The sequence below is a fragment of the Engraulis encrasicolus genome, unplaced genomic scaffold, assembly GCF_034702125.1.
Source record: "Engraulis encrasicolus isolate BLACKSEA-1 unplaced genomic scaffold, IST_EnEncr_1.0 scaffold_55_np1212, whole genome shotgun sequence".
In the NCBI taxonomy this organism is placed as follows: domain Eukaryota; kingdom Metazoa; phylum Chordata; class Actinopteri; order Clupeiformes; family Engraulidae; genus Engraulis; species Engraulis encrasicolus.
In genome coordinates, this window is record NW_026945873.1 from 394,719 (window position 1) to 410,372 (window position 15,654).

Here is a 15,654-nt window from a genome sequence, read left to right on the forward strand (position 1 = left end):
AGTCTGGGAATGTTTTAGAACCTAAACTCAACTTAAATGGACTCACTGAACTACTAGGCTATAGAACTACTGACTGAGCCACGCCATGCACTGGCTGCCGGCAGAGACAAGCGAGGCAACAGCATGAGCGCGCAATAACCTATGCAGTTCAAAACACCTTGGCCTATATTACAATTACAATTTATAAATTAATTATAAATAATTATATTTTTTAATGTCCATTCGTCCATGGCTTGTAAATTTCGTCTCGTCTTAGTCTCCTTGACGAAAATATATTTTTATTTTCGTCATATTTTTATTTGCTGGAGGCAATTTTTAGTGCGTCATCGTCTCGTCATCGTCAAGGGAAAAAGGGGCGTTGACGAAATATTTTCGTCATCGTCGTGGTTGACGAAATTAACACTGATACGGAGTGTACCCACTTCAAAACTTCAGGGACTTCAGTATACCCACTTAAAATTGATTGACCCATTGTTTAGAATGGCATAAATATATACAGTATACCCACTTCAAAAGACGCTCCAATATACAGTATACCCACTTTAAAAAAGTAGACTACACCGCTGATTATATGCATACATGTATACGTTTGCACCATTTTAAAACACTCCAAACTGAAATGGTGGCCAACTTCATGTTTTAAAATTGGATACCTAAATTCATTGAGCCACCATCTTGTCAAATTACGAGATATCAGAAATTCCTTCGCGAGATGTCATCGTCAATACCTTGAGCTCATGTACACTGAATATTAAGTCAATAAGATGTACGGTGTAGTACAAGTACGTTAAAGTCCCCCCAAAAAATCTCAAAAAATGGCAAAGAAGAAAGACTTCCTGTTGGGCGTGACCATATCGTTGTTTAACCTTTTTTGTTGGCCTTGGTGAGATGCACACTACAAAAAAACTCCAGAGTCTGTAGCTTAACGCGTGTTCCATGAGGGGTTAATATTCGTTGTCTGAGTACTGGGCGCTATGTCTGATATGTGTACCAAGTGTCATAAGTGTCCGACCACCTGAAGTACCTGAAAATTGCTCCAAGACCGCTGAACAAAAAAGAGAATAATAATAAGTAAAGCCGCAAGCAGCGATGACAGGCCCTCGCACGTACATTGCAGGGGTGGGGTATGCCAAAAGCAATTAGCATTAGCATGACTAGCGTGTGACTATGACCCAGAAATGGAGTCTCTGCGACCTTCGATTCACAAGATATTGAAGAAAAACTAATTAGCATGAATTAACATTAACAATTAGCATTAGCATTAACATGAATAGCGTGTTGCTATAACCCCCAAAACAAAAATGGAGTATCTACGACATTCGATTCACAAGATATTGAGGAATTACACTTTTCCTGCAGTTCCACATGGTGGTGCTAAACCAGATTGCCATTTCAGGCATACAGTAAAGTTAGTATCATTACATGCATACATGTGTGCATTTACACTATGGGCACCTAACATGACCAGGTTCCGGTCTGCCTAAAGGGGCGTGTCATAATCAGTGACATGCAGTGAAGGGTATGGTAGGGTAGGCAGTACATATAGAATATATATATATATATTTGTCAGCGGGGGGTCTGGTGGCCCTCCCCCAGAAAAAAAAATGTATTTCTTAGATGCAATTTCCTGCATTTTAACCAAATCTTGAGAGTCATTATCAGCTAAAAACTTTTACAAAAGACTAAAAACTTTGAACAAATAGTACCCCCTTTCATGCAGATCTGAAAATGTAACATATTTTCACCTATTCACCTAAACATGCTGATAAGGTCTTTAATGTGCAACAAATTAGTATTTTTTTCTAAATACTGTAAATATAAAGTATAAGATAAAATGCCATCAGTGCTTAACCACCACAGCTAATAACTAAATAAGTAAATAGGCTACACTATTTAGACCTTTAGACATTGTCAGTAGACCTAAATCTGAAACAATAATTGAAAAAATAATTTCAATTTCTTAAAGGCCAGCTACACTTATTTGTTTTTCCAAATTGGTAGGCCTAGCTTGAGGACCGCCACTTTGTACACCTTTAAGGACCTGTAGGCCTACATTTTACAATAATAATTTAGAAAGCTACAACATCACAACATTTTGGGGGAAAAGCTTTAACTTTTGGCTTTAGCAGTTGACTTTGCTGCTCTTCTGTTTATTCTGTTGCAAATGCCAGGGTGTTTCACATGGATGCAGGGTGGCACAGTGTAGCCTACGTTTGAAGATAGAATGTCTACTTCACCAACTGTGAATCACACCATAGCATGTGAGGGGGAAACGATTTACATTTAGCAATAAACCAACCTAACAACTCCTGCTTCACTGACGCATTTTGTGCTGCTAATCAAACACTCACAGACAAGAAGGAAAGTAGGCAAAGGGGCGGGTTGCTTGCGAACTCAACAAACATGAGCCGTGCATTCAGACAGTAAACCAACGAAAACACTTCTGAGACTCATTCTTGTGCGTGATTGTATTCTCAAACACTTCAGCTACGGTTGTGCAAGGTGTTTCAAATCAAGTCAATTTGTGAGTGCGGTGAGCACTCCGAGAAACCATCCCCAGTCAATCGAGCCCCACGTTGATCTCGCACACCGCGCACTTCAAAAGAACGCAGCTGCACGTCAACTTGCTAACAGGCTCCACACAACCCACGCATCGCGTAGTCATCATCATAATAAATTAGGAAAATAAAGTCATGTCGTACGCTCAAAAAACAATAACACACACACACAGCCTATTCATGTCCACCACCGCACAATCAATCTTCAATGTCAACACCCTGACCCATCAACAAAAGGCACCACGAAAAACTTGAGCATGTTCATGTTAAAAGGCTACCCACAGCATAATAATTAGATGAATCTTACCTTAAAGCAGAATCACAAGTATGTTTTTCATGCAAGCTAGTTCCATTAAAAGCCCGGGGTGGTTGACATGATGAAGATATTTTGTCCCTTCAAACTACTTGAAGCTGCTACCCATCTGATGTTGAACATTTCCACAATGCAGCGATTGCAAACGGCTCAGCTGCCTGTCATCTGAACCGTCTTTCTTGCTACTTCTCTGCATTTTTTAAAATAATAAAGACAAAACGCCAAAGACTGCCATGTTTTCTTTCCGATACAGCTACAGTTTGAACAAGCTTTGCCTTGCTAGTTGGCCATGTTGGCTGCTGTGATTGGCTTGAGTATTCCCGCCACGGTGAAAAGCTCTGCTCTTGCTCTCCATTGATAGTCTATGTGATAGATAATACGCATGCGCCAACTTGTACATTGACAGCGTTGAGGGCAAGACAGGTAGATACAAAGCGTGCCTACCCTGGCTCTGCCTGGCATTCGAAAGCTGAGCCTTCTTCAGCTACCAGCCAAGGCTGCGCGACGCGTTCCCATGGCAACCTGTCCAAGCCTGAGTGCTTTGCTTCTTGCGATAACTTGGGGTTTTGATCGTTCTCCAGTTACTGTAGCCTACTTTTAACAGCTAATTTCTTCTGAATCAATGTTTTTGTTTTGCATGTGAACTCTCAAGAATAGTTTTTAAAACACGTGTTAGTTTTTATTTTTAAGAAATTTATCCTAGGGTAGGCAGTGCCTACCCTGCCTACCCTGAGCGCACGTCTCTGGTCATAATACTCCTATCATTGAATGAAACAGTCCTTAGGTCTGCCTAAAGGGGGATTTCCCCCCCTCCCCCTTGCACTAATAGAACCCAGAAACAATGGGCCAATGGAACCTCTCTCTCTGTACACTGTTTTAAAACACTCCAAACTGAAATTCATTGAGCCGCCATCTTGTCAAATTACGAGATATCAAAAATTCCTTCGTAATGTATCATCGTGCCTTGAGCTCATGTAAACTGAATCTTAAGTCAATACGATGTACGGTGTAGGACTAGTACGTAAAAGTATGAAAAAAATACCAAACAATGCCAAAAAAAGCCCAAATATATCACTTCCTGTTGGGCGTGGCCATGTCGTTGTACAGACTTTATTGTTCGCCTTAGTGAGATAGACACTTAAAAAAACCTCCCGAGTCTGTAACTGAAAGTATTTGCTGGCCCTGCCCCTAAACGTGTTTGGGGTCATGGCCTCGTCCCCGTGTTCCATCAGGGGTTAATATTCGGTGTCTTAGTTGCGGGCGCTATCTCTGATTTGTGTACCAAGTGGCGTAAGTGTGCGAGCACCGGAAGTACCTGAAAAATGGCCCAAGAGCGCTGAACAAAAAACAGAAAAATAATAATAATCCTACGGAAAACAATAGCCGAGAGGGCGAAGGGCCATAGCGTGGCCCTTGCACTTCGGTGCTCAGGCCCTAATAATAATAATAGTAATAATTATCTTTCGTAAAACAAAAGTGCTTCGCACCGAGAGGGCAAAGGGCCACAGCGTGTGCGTACCACTTCGGTGCTGGGGCCCTAAAAAACTTAAAACAAGGGTCGAGTGCTGTTGGCACGCTGAGCCATCCGTGGTTGAGGGTTGCTCATTGGCTATCTGCCCTGTCCAGTGTCACATGTAGTACTGTGATAGTTCTGTATGAAAATCTTCTCTTGCACATTTGCACTGTACACCAATGTAAAGACATACATTTCATCTCATCACTCTGTGTTGCCTGCAGGTTTTAAACTCATCATCCCTAAAGAACGTGTGATGTCTAAATGGGGAGACTTCACACTGCCCTTTCACCTCTTTCCTGCAATCAGTGCTGTTGCCATGGAGATCAGGTGGTTCATGGGGACAGAGTGTATCTACCTGTATAGGGATGGTCACGTGACAGCGAGGGCTGGTTATAGGGACAGAGTGAAAGTGGACATCAAGAAGCTGCAGCAAGGAGACGTGTCTCTGGAACTAAAGGGAAGTCGATATGCAAGCAAAGGCCTGTACACATGCCAGGTCATATGGAGAGAACACATGGCGGTGGGTCGAGTCACATTCAGTGAGTTTGTTTGGTGTTTTTAACATCCAGTACAGTACACATACAGTATACACATGCGGTATTCACTAACAAACCACATACTTTATACGCAGAAACAAACACACACATAATCTCTCCCACACGTACAGGTATAAACAGTAAACATGACAATCCAACAATTAAAGACTTTATTAACGACTCATAGTGTTTACCTTACTCATTCGAATGATTTACAGTGGAGCTTTAGCAACTTTTACCAAGGCTTCTGTCACATTTTATTTGGCTAAGTCTCTAAGTGTTTAAACTGCAGCCGGACATTATTTGTCAAGTCACCTCTCTTTCTCTTTTCTTTAGATCGATATGGTAAGTACCACAGAGGACACACACACACATGCAAGCACACATCATGATCATCGCCATAATCATCATCATCTGTCTGTGTGAAGGCTATGCTACTGTTTATGTGATGATGGTGTGTGTGTGTGTGTGTGTGTGTGTGTGTGTGTGTGTGTGTGTGTGTGTGTGTGTGTGTGTGTGTGTGTGTGTGTGTGTGTGTGTGTGTGTGTGTGTGTGTGTGTGTGTGTGTGTGTGTGTGTGTGTGTGTGTGTGTTGGACATCATTCATCAGCTCATCTCTCTCTTGTTTTCTTTAGGTCCAAAGGGTAAGTACCAGAGAGGACACACATTGCAATGTTGTGCATTGCTCATTTTTGTAGTTTGTCGATTGTACTTTGTGTTTGTCATCTGTCTTTCTCTTTTACATACAGTATATCACGAAAGTGAATACACCCCTCACAGTTTTGCAGATGTTTGAGTATATCTTTTCATAGGAAAGCATTACAGAAATGTAACTTTGACACAATGATTAGTGACCTTTTAACAACATATTTAACCGCTTAAATTTCTTGTTCACTCAGAAAAAAACAAAATACAGCCATTAATGTTTGAACATGTACTCACAAAAGTGAGTACACCCCAAATTAAAATCCGGTAGAGAAGGGGCTATGTTGGCTCGAATCGTCTCGAAAAGAAACGAAATGAAAAGGGATGAAAAGGGAGGTCATCAGTGTGCGTTTCAACCTTTCTTTGCATTGAACTTTTACATTTCGAGTCTGCATCTGGCTTAAATAGATTGGTGTGAGATTTGAATGCAATCCTATGGAGAATATCATGATCTGCTTCAGTAGTCACAGTGCATGTTGACATGTATGTTTCTTTTAGGTGTATTTCAGATTGTCAATGTTGACAGCATTCATGCATCCCCAAACCATGTCAGTCCCACTACCATGCTTGGCTTATGAGAGGATACACCATTTTTGTACAACTCACTTGTTTACCACCACACATGCTTGACACCATCTAAAGCAAATTTGTTTATCTTGGTCTCAAGAGAGATGAACAGACCAAGGATATGGATCATTGGAACCATGTTGTGTGATCTGAAGATACCAAGATAAACAAATTTGCTTTAGATGGTGTCAAGCATGTGTGGTGGTAAACAAGTGAGTTGTACAAAAATGGTGTATCCTCTCATAAGCCAAGCATGGTAGTGGGACTGACATGGTTTGGGGATGCATGAATGCTGTCAACATTGGCAATCTGAAATACACCTAAAAGAAACATGCATGTCAACATGCACTGTGACTACTGAAGCAGATCATGATATTCTCCATAAGATTGCATTCAAATCTCACACCAATCTATTTAAGCCAGATGCAGACTCAAAATATAAAAGTTCAATGAAAAGAAAGGTTGAAACGCACACTGATGACCTCTCTTGTCATCCCTTTTCATTTCGTTTCTTTTCGAGACGATTCGAGCCAACATAGCCCCTTCTCTACCGGATTTTAATCTGGGGTGTACTCACTTTTGTGAGTACATGTTCAAACATTAATGGCTGTATTTTGTTTTTTTCTGAGTGAACAAGACATTTAAGCGGTTAAATATGTTGTTAAAAGGTCACTAATAATTGTGTCAAAGTTACATTTCTGTAATGCTTTCCTATGAAAAGATATACTCAAAAATCTGCAAAACTGTGAGGGGTGTATTCACTTTCGTGATATACTGTACAATTCCAGAGTTACCCTCCAGTATTAGAGAGGACACCCCCCCCCCAAACACACACTAGCATGCACGCACACAGGCACGCACGCACACACACACACACACTATTACAGTTTTTCTCAATTAACGGCTGAAATCAGTCAACATTTTTAACATGTTTGCCCTTGTAAAATGAAGGGTTTTTAAATACGCCATCTACCTTGACTCAAGGGAGAGTGTTTTTGATACATTTGGATTTGGATTGGGCTCCAGACTGCTTGTAGGCCATGATCCTGACCTAATGGGTTTGTCTTCAAGGGATGTTTTCCAGGAGTTGCATGTCTTGAACAAAGGAGAGTTGCAAGATATATACAGTATATGCATTACAGACATCTTTTCCAACAGGGTAGTGGGACTTTAACTCTCTGAGGTCTAAGGCCTTTCAGAGGCTTTTAGGCTGCTTGCACCACCCTGACATTTTCAAGTATTTTCAACCAACAGTAAGGATCTATGCAAAAGTGGAATATATGGTTGTATTCTGAAAAGCCTGAAAAGATATAATCTGGAAGAAAATTGGATGTCATACAAACATGTTTTATTTAAATTCAGTATAAACACAACTGTACAAAAAAACAGGTTTCAGAGGTCTTCAAAAAGTGCAAGAAAACACACAATACATATATCTAGCCAAGACTTTTGATGTTTGAATCTTGTAAACAAATGTGTTGGCTGCATAAAAATAAAAAAGAAATGTTAGAAATGTTTTGTTGTTTTCATACAAAATGCAAAAAAGAAACACTATGTCATTCCACTGCCTGTCTCATTTGAATACTAATGAGATAGGTGTGAAAAACCTCTAATGGCCCACACCCCCCTGTCAATCTCCATGTGCTCTGATAGCACACCTCCCTGTCACTCTCTTTGTCCTGTGGCCAAGTAAGCAGCATAGCTGTGTTTACCCTAGCTGAAAGGGGCATATTGTTAAAGGAACACTCCACGTGTTTCAATAATAAAGTATATTCTTCTCTTACCTGAGATGAGTTCATCCCGATCTGTCTTGTCTTGGATCATTGGGTGCTCTGGGTACTTTAAGAAATGGAACTCTAATGAATGGTGTAGTAACACATTCGGAACACATTGGCCACGTTAACATTATGATTTTAATTCAGAATCAATAATTCTGAATTAAATAGTTCTGCAGATTTTACATTACACTTTCATTTAATGTTTCATGTAAGCTTTCAAATGGAATTAAGGTTTACTTGCAATTAAATTGAGTTAATTCTGAATTACATGTCTCATGTAAACGAGGCCATTGATATCTTCAAACCCTTTTTCCCCCTTTCCCCCTACCCCTCTCCCTTTGTGCAAGAGGACTATAGGAGTGAAGATATCAATGCACTGAAGTTGAAGTGCTCCGAATGTGTTCCTACGCCTTTCATTACAGTGTAATTTCTTTATTGAGATAGACACTCACCACACTTCATTTGGTGCAACTAGAGTATGTTTTGATCGCTTAACTAGTCATGCAAGGATGTTTAAATAGGGAACACATGAGACAATTTGGTCACTTCCAAATCAGAGGCACCCAATGCTCCTCAAGTCACAGTGGAGTGTTCCTTCCTTCAAGAATGGGAGCTTGAGTAAATTCTACCAGGGAGACTCGAAGTACCCGGCTGTCAAACTCTTACTAACCAATCAATGTCACTTTTGACAGATCATACTCGTGTCATCATTCCCCAGGATTGTCAACCAATCACAACACGAGATTGGGGATTTCCCTGTTACATCACATATACATCGTGCCTTCTCAGCCAATGAATCGCATTCACGTCTTTTTTAAAAAGCTGTCACTCATTCAGTTCTCTGCTTTCAGTCAAGCCGATTTTGACATTGATGTTCAATAAATGTTAATAACGTTAATTTGCCTCTTGAGTCTTCATGGTAGAATGGCTATTTCGGCCTTGGCTTAAAAATATCTATAAAACAGGCTAATATTTACTCTTCTATCACAGCTAATGATGAGAAGATCACTGATGAAGAGAAGAAGAGAATGGAGGAATCTGTCCAATCACTGGGTGAGCATGACAGTGGACAAGTGAGGTGATTGGTTGAACTCTGACGGCTGGTTCAGCCCTGATATGATTTAGTAGGAGCAGCGATGAGATGAGTATATATTCCTGACTCCGACTCCCAGGGTGTGTTTCTCAAAAAGTTTCAAGTACACATGTGACACCATCTTAGAGTTTATGGATAAATTCCTGAAACCATCTTAGCAAAGAATCATCGTAGGATCACATGTAACTCTAAGTGTGGGATGGAGTAGTCTTAGCACACTAAGATTGATCATAACTGCATGGCACAGAGGGACCCTGTGGATATGATAGGAAATCTGTTCTTCAAGTTGCTGTTTTAAGATAGCAGTGAAGCTACCATGGAATAACAGCTGGCTCAAACAATGTGATTTGAAAATATTTTACAGCCAGACAAATTATTTTGGCTTTGTATAGGCTACAATTGTTACAGACCAGACAGAAGAGGACCACAAATGCGTCACGATTTGAAAGTTTATTGATTTTTGGGGAAAGGGAGTTAGGAGAGTGAGTCCTGGGAACCTGTGTGTGTGTGTCCCAGCAGCAGAGAAGCATCCGATGGTGGTGGAGGGTCCGGGAGTCCTGGGAGAGGCGTACACACACACGTGCACACGCACGTACACACGCACGCACGCACACACACACACAACAGGAGAGATCAATGAACGCAGAAGTACAGGCAAGGGTAGGCAGTAATCGTGGTCGTAAAGTTAGAAAGGCAGGTCAGTTTACCGGGGGTCAAGATCAGGCAGGTTTGCAGAGCGGAAGGCAGGTCGGGTTGTCAGGGGCTGGAGATCAAGCAGGTTTGCAAGCAGGTCCGGGTTCGATCACAGGAGTCAGAGTTGTAGCCAGGAAACAGGAGTCACAGGAGTGAAGTTTACAGACGGTCTGACAGAGGAGAACTTCTTCTTCTTCTTCTTCTTCTTCTTCTTCTTATTTGACTGGCGGTTGACAATGACTTCAGTGTATTACCGCCACCGCTAGACTGGAGTGTGGAACAGCAGTTGCCTTTTCTAAGCAAAACAAACAAATTAAATGCGTCTAATTAGACCTGTATCTTTCAAAAAAGTAAACAAAAAGGATAAAATATTTCCATTGCTTCTTTGTAAAATATTTTTTAAGCTGAGTGTTGTGTTGTTCGCCTCTAGTTGCTCAATCAACGTCTGTCTCTCTTGCTGGTATTTCCTGCAGTGTAACAGGGCATGCTCTACAGTTTCTGGGCTTTCCATGCAAAATTCACAGTTACCATCAGCATGCCTGTTCATTCTGGCTAGACAGCTGTTCAGCCTGCTGTGCCCCATCCTCAGCCTGGCCAACACCACTTCCTTTTGTCTTGTACCCCCATCTCCAACAACTTTACTGACTTCAGGCTGAATATTGAATAGATGTCTCCCAGTGTGCCCACTCTCCCAAAGCTGCTGCCATTTCCCATTAATTATACTTTTGACATCTGCCTTACTATACTTTATGTCGACGTCTATTTGGTCTTTGCATGCAGCCTTTTTGGCATATTTGTCCGCCAATTCCTTCCCCTCCACCCCCAGCAGGAACCCATATAAATGACAGTTTAAAACCTGCCTTAAGCAATGCACTTGCCAGCTGGAGGATTTCAATAAGAATATCTTTTCTGGAAGTCGAGTGCGAGTACTGAATGCTCTCCAGGGCTGAATTTGAGTCTGATGCAATGACAATTTGCCTGTCTCTCATGTCATTACCCTCTACCCAGAGCAGGGCAAACCATATGGCTATCAGTTCTGCTGTATATACAGCCAGGTCATCTGACAATCTCTTATATATGACTAACCCCAGTTCAGGGACCACATGCGCCACTCCCACCTTTTTGTCTTTGCCCTTTGAGGCATCGGTGTACAACATCATACTCTGCTTGTAGTGCTCTGCTGTGTACTCATTTACTTTCCATGTGTCCGCCTCATTCTCTTGTCTTTCCTCAAGCAGTCCAAAGTCCACGCTTATATCTTCTAAGGTCCAGGGGGGAACTGTTGGGTAAGACACTGTAGGGGCAATATCTAGGCCACTTAACCCCATACTCTCAACTTTGTCCTTGCTATGCATCCGTAGTCAAATACTGACCTCCTCAGACCAGTATAAATTGTTCTCAGTGCTCTCCTTGAAGCTCCTCATTCAACTCTGAAGAGACATCTCATGACATTCAGAATCTTTTTTCACTTGTCCACCATTTTCTGGATATGGCAGGCCCAGGTCAATTTCTTGTCAAACCAGACCCCCAGGTACTTGAACACATCCACTCTTTCCAGTTCACTCCCTGCCAGGAGGATTTTCAGTTCAGGCTTAACACTTCCCCTTGTAAAAAACATCACCTTTGTCTTCTCTACTGAGATCCTAAATCCCCATTGAATTGCCCATTGGTGGACTTCATTTACCGCTTCTTGCATTTTCTTCATAATGTACTCCGAGTTCCTCCCCTTCTTCCACATGACGCCATCATCAGCAAACAATGCCACCCCATCAGGTCCCTGCACATTTTTAAAAATCTGGTCAATCATGATATCGAACAGTAGGGGGCTAATTATGCTCCCCTGGGGAGTGCCATTGTCTGCTGTATAGCTGGAGCTTATTTCACCATTGACTCTGACTCTTAGTTGCCTTTCAGTCAAGAAAGCTTCTACCCATTGGAGCATCCTGCCCCTCAGCCCCAGCTGTTGTAATTTCATGATCAAGCCTCTTGTCCAAAGCATATCATACGCTTTCTCAATGTCAAAGAACACTGCAACCACTGCCTCTTTGTTAACTTGAGCTTTTCTCACCACATCCTCCAGGCATACAACTGGGTCCATAGTGCCTCTACCCCTCCTAAACCCACACTGGTAACTTTGGAGTAGTCCCTCTGTCTCCACCCAGTAAGTCATCCTGTCATTCACCATCTTTTCCATGGTTTTTCCCACCTGGGAGGTTAAGGCTATGGGCCTGTAGCTACTCGGGTTTTGGGGGTCCTTTCCAGGCTTCCTGATGGGAACTATTAGCGATTCTTTCCACCCCCTAGGGATAACTCCCTCTGTCCAAATTCTGTTAAAAAGAAGCAAGAGCTTTTCCTTCCCCTTGTCGCCCAGCTTATTTAACATATCATAGCATATTGTGTCCACCCCTGGCGCAGACTTCTTCACTTTCCTTAGCACCTTGTTTAGTTCTGTTAAAGTGAACAAGGCATCCATCCCTCCTGCTGTTTGGTCCTCCCTGTTAATTACACAAGCATGTCGTAAGGTTGTCTCTTCTCTGCCCTCCCTCTCCTCCTGCCTCAGGTTATCCAAGCTGTGCACTTTAGCTAAGGTTCTAGCTATGACTTCTGCCTTGTCTTGACTTGTTACTGCCACTTCTTCTCCATCTTTGATCAAGGGATAATCATAGCTCCTTTGTATACCTTTCATTTTCTTAATGGAATTCCACACTCTCTCTATGGGGGTAGTACGACCCACAGAGTCACAAAAATCCTCCAGTACATCCTTTTTGCATTTTTCACTGCTCTTCTCACTAGGGCTTGCCTTGGTTCAGACTTGGGGATGGCTCCCCCTGCTGCAGACACTATACAAGAGTTAATGTCCCCACACAACTTTTCCACACTCCCATTCTCATCCACCCATGATAGCAACTCGTCACTCAGCTCTGTGTATTTGTCCCAATCTGCTTTTTCTAGCAACCATCTGCCCCCTACTGTAGCCCCTCCATTTTGCGCCTCCACCCCAACCTGAATCCTAATGGGGAAGTGGTCACTTCCAATAGTGCTTTCATTTAAAACACCCCACTCACACTTTTCAGCTATGCTCCTTGATACTATGGTTAAGTCTATTGATGATTCTGTCCCTCTACAGATGTCCACCCTTGTGGATGAACCATCATTTAGGCAGACTAGTCCTTCCTCCATGATCTCTTCCAGTATATTCCCATTCACATCATTATCATCCCACAAGGTACTATGTGCATTAAAATCCCCACACCAGATTGCTTTTCCTGCTGCTTCTGTACAAATTCCTTCAAGAGACTCCAGTTCCAGTCGCCTGCAAGGGTTATAAAAATGTATAATAGACACTTTCCCTTCTTTGGTCCAGACATCTATAATCACACATTCCAAGTCTTCCTCTTTCTTTACCTCTGTGAACTGTAGTCCTTTCTCAATAAAGGTGATAACCCCTCCACCCTTGCCCAGCTCCCTGTCCCTTCTCACTGAAACAAACCCCTTTATTACAAAATCTAGCTTTGGGATCAGCCATGACTCTTGTATGCATATGATACTAGACCTTACCTCTAAGTCCTCAATATATTTCTTAAATTCTTGGCCCCTTAGCGATCAAACTTCTTGCATTCCATTGGAGGATATGCAAGACCATCAAAATTGTACTAATTCGTCTAAGCATGATGATTGTGATGCATTCACTTCACTGCCAGCCGGCTCCTTAAGCCCTTCAACAACAGCTTCCCATTCAAGGCCATCAATATTCAAAAACCTTTTAGCCGATTTGACAATAATCTTGATCCTGTCGGTCCTGCTTCTATACTGAGCAGTACCATTAATAACATCGGTCATGAATAGCACAAAGTCCAACTTCTTAACAATAAGGGAATCATCTTCATTTTTTTTGCATGACGTGCACTCTGTCTCCTTCCTAGTGGGAACACTAGGGCTAGGTGTTAGTATTGGTCTGGGAACTCGCTTCAATGCTTCGGCATATGACGTTCCTTGCTCTACCTTGACTCTCTGCACTTCTCTCATCCGTTTAAACACCTCACATCCTCCATATGCTGCACTATGGTTGCCGCCACAATTACAGCATTTTTGGGTAACCCCCTCTGCACATTCTCCATAGCTGTGTTCACCACCGCACTTGCTGCATCTCATCTTTCCTTTACATACGGCCGCTACGTGCCCATACCATTGACACTTAAAGCATCTTAAGGGAGGAGGGATGTACACCCTAACATCATAGCACATGAAACCAATGTAGACCTTTGGCGGGAGCCTAAATTCGTCAAACGTTAGCAACACCGACAAGCTGTCGCTTAATACACCATCCCTCTTCATCTTCAGACGTTTTGCCTCCTTTACTTTCACATTTCTAATACTTGTCAACAGATCCTCCACAGTATCACCAACTGGTATTCCAGTTATCACTCCTCTAATCAGCTGCTTATCTCGGCCAGCCACACATTTCACATTCTGCCCACCAAACGTAGTCAAGTTCAATGCTTTCAAATGTTGTTGTTCATCCACACACTCTACCAGAAGTGCACCAGCCCTAGTTTTACTCGCACGTACAACATCACCCAACTCTTGATGCACCTGTCGCGTCAGATGAATAGGACTCCAACCCGCAAACGACTCTGCCTCATTCACAAAACTGATAAATACCTTGTACGCTTCCTTCCTCGATGAATCCACATTCTCCATATGTGTCCTATTATACGAATTACCTTTAGGTTTTTTACGCTTGGGTCCCCCGTCCTCACCATCCCCGCGCTTCCTACTCCGTCACTTCCTACCGGCAACTCCTGACCATTCACAGTCCAGCGGCTACTGCGTGCGGCTCACCGTGTCAACCAACCAGTCTCGCCAAAACCCTCCTGAGAGAGGAGAACTGACAACCAGAGCTTTAAATACGTATTTAAAGCTCTGGTTGTCAGTTCTCTTCTGTCAGGAGGGTTTTGGCGAGGACTGGTTGGAAGTGACGGAGTAGGAAGTGTAGAATATGGATTCATCTAATGTTAGCGAGTAGAGGGAATGCAGTGCAGCTGGATGGCCAATGAGGTGNGAGAGTGAGAACAGGTGGAACAATTAGGCAGAGCAGAGTGGAGAGTGAGGGATAACTAAAAGTGATTAAGTTTGTAGACAAAAGCCAGGAGATACATCATGACAACAATTGAAACTTGGATCCATTGAAGTTGACTGCCGCTCTTAAAAAGCAGGTAGGGTTGATGAAGAATGCCAGAGTGCTGAACGATGGTAATTTGTTGATTGGGTGTATTTCTGAGGAACAGGTTGTGAAAGCTGAACGACTGCAGACTTAGTGCAGGTTGAGTTGTAAGTTTAGGAACATTTCATATAGATTTTTCCATTCTGCATTTTTTTTACTTCTAGGACCTCCTCGAATACAAATTCACCTGTTTCCAATTTTTTCCTTAATATTTGGTGGCAAATCCAAGATGGCTGCCATTGTGTACAGACAATTTGCCATTAATGCTGTTTTAAGGTTTGAATTTCTTCGGTTAATCTTTTTTTAATTTCCAGGTCAACATTGAATAGAAAACAACTTGTTTAAAATGTTTTCCTTCATTTTTAGGGACAAAATCCAAGATGGCTGACATCATATTTGCAAAAATTGGCATATTAAGTATTTTAAGTCTATAAAGCCATGGTTGACTTTTATTGGTAATATTTGTTACCTGACTGTGAAGTCAGCCATCATATAAACTAAATCTAAGCTTATTACAAAATCCAAGATGACCGATATTTTGTATATCAAAATCAACATTAACATAACATAATGCTTTCAGGTCTAATTTGCAAATTGAAGCACAGAAGATTTTGTGCAGGTTCAAATTATTGTTCAAACAAATCACCTCATGTAGGTACAGTGTCCATGCAG